Source organism: Quercus suber, unplaced genomic scaffold (genome assembly GCF_002906115.3).
Source record: "Quercus suber isolate HL8 unplaced genomic scaffold, Cork oak 2.0 scaffold_508, whole genome shotgun sequence".
In the NCBI taxonomy this organism is placed as follows: Eukaryota; Viridiplantae; Streptophyta; class Magnoliopsida; order Fagales; family Fagaceae; genus Quercus; species Quercus suber.
Genome location: NW_027069957.1, coordinates 543,183 through 552,486, shown reverse-complemented (window position 1 = coordinate 552,486; position 9,304 = coordinate 543,183). Strand labels below are relative to the sequence as shown.

General features: G+C 31.9%; 1 long non-coding RNA gene across 1 annotated transcript; it reads left to right on the top strand.

Annotated features, from left to right (window-relative positions):
• Positions 1-6,159: 6,159 nt before the first annotated feature.
• On the top strand, positions 6,160-7,778 carry LOC112016247 (uncharacterized). Its single transcript, XR_010624972.1, has 2 exons — positions 6,160-7,362; positions 7,461-7,778. It is a non-coding gene; the product is annotated as an uncharacterized LOC112016247 (long non-coding RNA).
• The last annotated feature ends 1,526 nt before the right edge of the window (positions 7,779-9,304 follow it).

The following is a 9,304-nucleotide window of genomic DNA, read 5'->3' as shown; positions in this document are numbered from 1 at the left end:
TCCTCCCCATTAGATAAAGATTGAACAATTGTTCCACAAAGGATTTCAATACTATAACAACAATTCTCCATCAAAGTCTTAACGACCTTGAATTTCAATTAAACTCCATCTTTTATAATCAGCCCAATGAAGGGTATATATAGCAAGTTATCAATTCTAGTCCTGTTTGGCTTTTATTTATTTATATAATTTTAACATATTAAAAAGAAAAAGAAAACAATATTTTTTTCAAGATTAAATAGGAAATTACTTAAAAGGAAAAAAAAAATTGAAAACAGATTGATAATGGTCATTTAAAAAAAAAAAAACAATTTTTTTTTTTCATTTATTAGTAAAGGTAAAAAGTAGTTGTTTGAATGGCCGTTCAACTTATTAAAAAATACCAAGATTGACAAGAAAATAATTGTATAAAAAAATGAAAATAAATTGGTAAAGCTCATCTAAAAAATATGGATTTTTACACAAATTGACAAGAAATAAATGTAAAAAATTAAAAATTAAAAAAAATGGTTGTTTGTATGGAGAAGAACTAGATAGCATGCTGGAAGGGGTTGTTGTGTGTTGATTTTCCCTTTAACCCAAGGGCAAGGGGCAAATCAACATATTAACCATGTCCCATCTAGACAATCTCAACATACATTTAACAATTTCAATGCCCCAACTTGGTTACAAGCTTACGTTACTAAGCTTGGCAATTGTCTTGTTGCAACAATTTATAAATAAAACAATTTACTTGTATTTTATCAATGTGGGATTATTTTAGGATTGTGTGTTATTTATTTCAAGTGTTACTGTTTTTTTTTTACCTATATTTTCTCGAACATGATACCCTTAGACTTTGTTCTTCTTCAAATTCCTTTGTAACTCTAGAGAGTGGACTCACTTCTGCCTGAAAGCCATTGAGCCAAATGGACTCTCGCTTCTTCTGAAAATCTTATTCCACTTGATTCTCCTCTTTTTGGTACCCCTTTTCCCTCTTTCACTTCTTATAGAATTATTTTCATTTTCTTTGTCAGACATAAGAAAACAGAGTACTAGTAGCGGTTGGCCATTTGGGTTATGTGCTAAAATTCAATATTTGCTTCTATGCTGATGGATTTCTTTGAGAAACTATACTTACAAAAATTTGGGTTTTGTTGTGAATTTGATACCTTTTCATTAAACTGAAGCTTAATTGCTTCAAACTTGTACGTTAATTTGTCTAAACTTAAATTGTTGTTTGCAGGTATGTATGTGATTACATTAGATTCGATTTAATTTAATCCAAATTTAGTTGTGTAAGCATGAAAGGAAGTATTCTGATTTTTACTTCTTCCCCTTTACAGGACATGTGCTAAGACTAGGCGAAGAATTTGATGAATCAGTTCACTTTAGTTCTTTTGATTTCTTCGAATGTATGCATATAGTTATATATGTATGTTTTTGAATATTTGTAATATGAATGCTGTGATGTAGGAATGGAGGATTTTCTTTCGAGATATGCCTTTGGGAAGAAGAAGACAACAGAATTTGCTAACTTGTAAGTACTTGAAGACTGGATTTCTTGAAATATTGATTTTATGTAGTTGTTTATTTGGTTTGCTATTTTGATTCTTTACAATGATTTTAATCTTTGCTAGTTCGGATTTGAAGGCAATAGAAAAATTCGCTTCACCATGTCTTTTGGCATTATATATAGTGGGAACAATAGAAGAAAACAAACTAAAATTTGAAAATGCACCCTACAGCAGAGAATAAGTTCTTAGAACAATTGAAGCACCTTATGCAAGTTTTAGTTTTTGGGGTTCTGTGTGCTTGCATGTACATGTGTGGATAAAGTTTTTATAAATCTTTGTTTGATATGTGCAAATTGGAACACCAGGCATGTTGGATTAGTCTCTACAATTTTATCTTTTTGATCAATCAGCAATTGATTCAAGGTCCCAATATGTCTTTTATTGACACTTCAATGGCATACTCAATTATAATATGCTTACTATACAAATTCCATGCTTGCTTCACTTCCTATCTTGCAAGTGATCTGCTCATCCCTAAACAGAATGAATTGCACCATATCACTCTGCCATTTATGCTTAACTGCTCCTTTCTAGTAAACTATACCACAATCTAGATTTCTTGGTGATCTTTAAAATGCCTTTTTATACATTGGCGCAGATAATTGCCGAACTCTTTCATAACTAACCCATAAACACACACACACACACACATCTTGGTACTTAAGTTTATGAGCTGAATGCTACTTTTGCTTGGTGGGTCAACGAAATGACTTTGTTTTATGGACCTTGTTTGATGGTATATTGGAATGCCGTACTACAGGCTCCTGTTAATGCATTTTTTTGTCCAATTCCATCTCTAGATTGAGACATTTTTGTTCCTATTTTGCCAATTATTTCAGGCAAATGTATCCAGGCATCAAATAGTTGATATTGACTATTTTAACAGGTTTTTAATCTATTGAAAATTGGAAGTATACATGAACTTTTCTGTGTGACTTGTGAGTTGTTATGTGATTGATTCTCCCTCATCAAGGAAAACTGCAAAATGGATATTCGGAATGATGCTTTAGAGAATACTTCTTCTTTGATAGAAGATTCGCTCAATCCACACAAGGTGCTCTTATCTCACAGTTTCAAATTTTTTTTTTTTTCCTTTTCTGTTTGCACTTTTTATCTTCTATGGAAAACAAAACATTATGCCATTTTTTTGTTATTTTTGGGATGTCACCCTGCTAATTTTGGATAATGAAGCTTATAAAGGAATCCATTTTCAGTATTAACATATATGGATCTTCAGTTCTAAACTAAATTCCTAGTGCTCTCTGATGTTAATTCATGGTGCATGAGTGCCAGAGCTGGAAATTTTCTGATTCCAAATTGCCTAAGATTCTTTTAGTGTGCTAATCATGTATGTATGAATTTCTTATTTAGTGTATAAACTCAAAAGTCAATTTTATTACTTGTAGCTGAAGGGGACACCAAATGTGGTAAAACTTATGGACCACTTGACTTACTTTCAGCGCTTTTAGAAATGCCAATTTGATTGTTGATGAATAATGAGGCATTCACTATTCTTGGAAATGGTGGAGATCTTCTAGACCTGTTCTTTTACATGTTCAACCTTCGTTCACATGTTGGCAGACTGCACGTTCACAGTTCACTGGAGAACAAATATAGGATTCAATCTTTTTGTGTTATCCTTTTCTTTTTTCACTTGTCATTTCCTTAAATATCAGGTCAGAGTTGTTTAATGTGAACTACTTTTCTGTTTTAGTAGGAAAGTGAAGTGAAGGATTATAGTTATCCTATCCCCACACCCCACCCCTCAAAACAAAAACAAAAAATTGGAATTGCTAGTATAGATGTAAACGTGGATTGAATTCCCCTTAGTTAGATATCTTCATTTAAATGTTCTGTCTTTAGTTAGATCTCTTCATTTAAATGTTCTGTCTTTAGGATCAGGGAAATGATGGAAATTATTAAGGCTATTTTTCAATTTTTCAAATACACTTTTGAATGTATCAAAGATGTCAAATTAGTTTAGAACTTTAGATGTTTTTTATGCAGCATTATTCTCATGTTTGAATTAAAATTGATCTTATGTTTTCCATTTCCATTTTTAAATACTTATCAAAAAAAAAAAAATTTAAATACACTTGTACTTTCGGATTTAGTTTGGTTGTTTTCTTCCCCCTCCCTCCTACTGAAACTTAATTAAAATATCTTTATTGCCATAAGGACCTCAAAAGAGTACTTACCTATTTGAAAATGTGAGATACCGTAACTTTTAGAGGACATGGCTATTGTTTTGGTTTCCACTCTAGATCAACTTCTAATTTTGCTTCAATTGAGTTATTTGGTGTTAGTTGTCACATAAATATTGAAAAACTATGTAAAGTCTTAATTCTCAGGTCCTGAAAACTTGGAATTTGGCTACAGAAGTCCACATTTGAGCTCTTTCAAGTGCCACATTCTCGACAAATCATATACCATTATTCATTTCCTCAATACCTCCGAGTCCAAGTTCTTTAGATCTTACATATGGTTTGAAAAAGTTGTTATCTCATATTTCCAGTTCATATTAAATTTTTTCGCAATCCATCATAAATCATGATTAATATGCAAATAATTAAATAACCAATATAATGTGTACTAATAGTAATATCTGGAATACTATGATTGGAGATTGTAATATGCTAGTTGATGTTATTATACCATGTTTCTTGCTTTCTGCAGTGCATAGCAGTTTGTTTGAACATGATTCTTTCCTTAAGGCAATGTTCAAAAATAGGTGTTTTCATATTAACGAGTAAAACAGTCTAGTACCTTTTCCCTCTCCTTTTCCCCAGCAGATCTTCTTGGCTTTCCTTTTAATTCTCTTCTGTTCCAACTTATGCTGGAAGCCAGTAAGATACTTTTATGCTTCAACAAATAAACTTTTCAAATCTAAGTTCTTAAGACAGTGCTTAGAACTAAGATTTGTAGAAAACGCATAAAAAGATGCCCTAACTTCGTATAAACATTGGTACAGCTAGTACATAACTCACTTGGGGTACAGTCCCTGATATTTATATTGGTATAGCATGCTCACTTGGTCATCGTCCGCTAGGCAATATGAAATAAATAAATAGTGCCTGCATTCATGATCATATAATAAAATATATAAATGAACAAACAATTATCTAGAAAGAAGAATTCCAAATATCTATAGCAGTTTGCTGTGGTATCTATTCTACAAGCAGGGAGACGATAAAATCAGTTTCGTTTTTGTATTTATGCTTCATATTTCATTATATATATTAAAATTTGTTTGTGACTTTTTTTGGATTCATATAACATCAGGTAATGTTGAAAATTATACTACTGCACTTTATCAAGAACCACAACACATGCATCTTAACAAGGCAAAAAATGATGACCTGGGTGCTTTTAGGCTTGTTGTTTTCAACTTAGGTTGCCTTCCTGGTGGTGACAAAAATATAATTACAAAGCCAGAAGTAACACTACTTCCACAGGTAGTCATTACTTGTTCTCTAATTCAAAAGATAGTCATTTTTGTTTTCCAGGTTGTAAGAATTTTTGTACTCTAACCATTGCCTACAACTACAGACTTTGATTGTTATTTATGAAAATATTTTAGATTCAGTGGAATCACAATAATTCTCTCATCCTTTTCCTACCATAGGTTCTTGACTTATATCATCCATTGAAAAACCCTCAATCTTTGAAGGTTTTTTTATCTATTGAAAACTGGAAGAATCTATAAACATAATAGTTATGTAGTATCTTCAGTATCTATTGCTCATATCTATAAGCTTACCTTTTTTTCCTATAAAGATAAAATCTTACCAAATGATATGTCACCTGTAATTAAAAAATAATTTACAATAATTTACACATTTGATTCTTATGTTGTTAATATAACACTATCATATACATTTTCAAGAGCTTATTAGTTCAATTTGTTGACACTTCTCGGTGTGTTTATTAACGATTACATCATGGAGAATATTTACCTCTTGATGTTAGTTATCATTATATTGTTGGGCTTTGTGGAGCCTAGTTGCATTTGATCCAAATTATGATCTGACTCGAAATAATATTGCCACCATTTTTAATGGGAGACTTTCTGAAACTTAGTCCATGGAGTGGAAGCTTGGGCCAGTAGGCTTGTTTTGTAACCCATTGTGAATCCTATGCGTAGGATAAAAAACTGTCGTTTTGAGGATTAGAGTTTTGTGTGTTGGTTTTTAGAGGGAGAAAAACTGTACTACCTCATCTTATATTTTTTTTCTCTAAGAATAGTAAAATCCCTACAACTCCATGGACGTAAGCAAGTTGCTAAACCACATTTTGTGTGATTGTTGTTTTTCTTTGGCACATATTTTCTCTATTTTTGCATCTCACAAATTTGGGAATTTTGTGGATATTCCTTTCATATATTGCACTTATGTTTTGTTCGTTATCATGGAAAGTTTTATTTTTTAAAAGCCATATTTCTTTGTGTTTGATTGCAGTCCTAAAACTAAATTAAAAAATATTTTCATTTATTTGGCCCAAACAGAAAATTATTAATTCTTTTTATAATTTCAAATAATTATGCAAAAAAAAAAATTATAATTTTGTGTTCGTAACATTTTTTTTTTTTTTTTGAGCAGTTTGGGAGGCTCAAACCGTAAAACATAATAGAAAAGAATGGAAATGAATATTTATCTCTATCTTGCTTGAATGTTTTAAAGGAAAACTTATATAACCTACTTTGTTTTTAATTTGGATGTTTGAAAGTTGAAAAATATATATACGCTATGACTATTATGCCTGGAGGTAGAGTAATATGGACAGGGAGAGTAAAATTTCCCTCCTATTCTTTTCAATATCTATACGTGTCTTGGATAATTATAAGGAAAAAAAGGGGTGCGACCTAGGTATTCACTCCTAAGGTTTGCAATCAAACGGTGTGGCATGAGAAAAAAAATTAATATATGCATCTATGCTTCTAAATAAATATAAAAGGTCACAATCATTTGTGTGGCCTAATAGCAATAAGATTACATTAAGGAGCGGGTATGGAGGAAATTACAAGGTTTGGAGGGGAAGCTGCTATCTCAAGCTGGGCAGGAAGTCCTTATAAAGTCTGTAATTCAGGCAATTCCAACGTGCGCCATGGGTTGCTTCAAAATCCCCTAAATCTATGTCATGAAATTGAGGTTCTAATCAAGAAGTTTTGGTGGGAAGACTGAGGGGATCAAAGAAAAATTCACTGGCTAAGGTGGGATGAGATGACCAAATGACAATGGTTCGTGGTATGGGTTTCCAGGATTTAGCTTTGTTCAATGATTCTCTCCTTGCAAAACAAGCTTGGTGTTTGCTGCATGATAAACATTCCCTCTTTTATCAGATTTTTAAAGCTCGTTTCTTTCCAAATTTCTCTATAATGGAGGCGAAAGATTCTAGAACAAGTTCTTACACATGGAAAAGTATTCTTCTTGGCCCAGATGTCATAGCTCGTGGTTCTTGTTGGCAGATAGGCAATGGAAAACCCGCAAATATTTGGAAACACCACTGGATTCCTTGAAAACATCCCACCCCAATCTCTTCACCGATTATTGAATCGTCGGATGAGGCAACAGTGGATCTTTTGAAAAATTAATGAAAAAGTGGGCCATATTGTTAAACAGAGCAAATGGAAATGGCAAGATCCAAAGGTCCAAATGATTTGTTGAATTGAGATGACATTAAGAAGATGAAGTACTCTTGGAAAGTGGCTTGTGAGACCATGAGGCTAACACCGCCTATAGCAGGAACATTTAGAGAGTCTATAAATAAGTTCACTTACGCAGGCTTTACTATTCCTAAAGGGTGGAAGGTATGTGACACTTAACCAGTACATTAGCTAAAATATACATCTTCACTGTGTTTTAATCGTGGTTCTTAGTGTTCTAAATCCTTTTTTTTTTTTTGCAGATACTGTGGTCTCCATATTCAACACACAAAAAATCCCAAACACTTTCCAGATCCTGAGAAATTTGATCCTTTAAGATTTGAAGGGAGTAACCTAGCACCTTACACTTTTGTGCCATTTGGAGGAGGACCTCGGATTTGCTCGGGGAGGGAGTACGCTCGATTAGAAATACTAGTGTTTTTACATAATGTGGTGACAAGATTCAAGTGGGAGAAAGTAATTCCAGATGAAAAGATTACTTATAAGCCATCACCCATTCTAGTTGACGGTTTATCAGTCTACCTTAAACCTCATAATCATAAATATTAAATTTCTTTAAACCCTTGGTGACACAAATTTTATATAGGAAAATGGTAAATCTACTGCCAATTTTATTGTAAAAACTTAAAAAATATATGACAATGAACTTAAGTGGCATTACTTGAATAACATAATAAATGAATGTTTGAATACTAATATATTATTAGTGATTTATCAATTTTTAAGACCAATCACTCAAGTAATAAATTTTGAAATGTTCTTAGTATGTATAAGCTTACCATTTTTTTAGAAAGATATAAACTTGCCGATTGATATGTCTCCAATCATAAAAATATTAATTCAAACATTTGATTATTATGTTTTTAAAATAGCTCTATCCCATTCATTGCAATATTAGTTCATAAGTCTTTAGAATAAAATGGCTAAATAGCAAATTATACCCTTAATGTTTGGAGTGTTTGGATTTTATACCATGAAGTTTTAGAATTTGGATTTTTCTCCCTAAAATTCTATTCTATTTGCATCGACAACCCCTTCATCCCTATTTTCCGTTAAGTGTCATATAAACATATCACACGTGTTTAATTTTTCCAATAAAATGATGTCACGTTATTTTTGTAGCCTAAAAAAATTAAAAATGACTTAGCATGATAAAAATGACTTGGCATCATTTTATTGAACTAAACATCTATACACGTGTGGTAAGCTTATGTGACACTTAATGGAAAATATGGATGGAGAGTTGTTGATGCAGATAGAATAGAACTTTAAGGGGCAAAATCCAAATTCTAAAACTTTAGGGTATAAAATCCAAATACCCCAAACTTTAGGGGTCTAGTTTGCAATTTTGCCTAATAAAATTGGTATTAACTTTAGCATTTTCTTATATTTATGAGTCTGCATTCCTTTTATTTTATGATATGTTTATTTATTTTGAAAGGGCATATTTATGATTATTGTTGATTCAATAAAAATAACTACCAGTTCCAAAACTTGGATGTACACATATTTAGCAATATTAGAGCACCTTGGAATAAATAAAATTCGATTTATCCAATTCTTGTACCCTATTGTTCATTGCATGACCTTGTATATTTGACCGAATTTAGGAAGAAAAAACAAACATTGATTTTATGGGAGATTCTACCATACTCAAGTTTTTGGGATTTGGCTTACCTCTAGTACTTTTTTAACAGGAATCTCCTTTTGTTTTAATGAGAAATTGCCACATCACCCACTAATTAAATAAAAGGTGAAGATTAAAACCGACTACCACTTGTTATTGTGTATTTTAAACAAAAGGACACTTCTAGTTAAAAAAGTACTGGAGGTAAGCCAAACCCAAGTTTTTGCCTCGCATCACACATGCTAAGATGATTTCATTACATAGATGATTAAATTCCTAAAACTCTAAATGCAACATTATTTTTCGAGAGTAAAAAATACTCTCTCTCTCTCTCTCTCTCTCTCTCTCTCTCTCTCCAAATCACTATGTTTTTTTTTTTTTATTTAATAAAACTCCCCCAAATGAGTTTCAATATGTTCACAGTTTCCTAATGAGTTCTCATGAGTTGTGGCTGGTTGC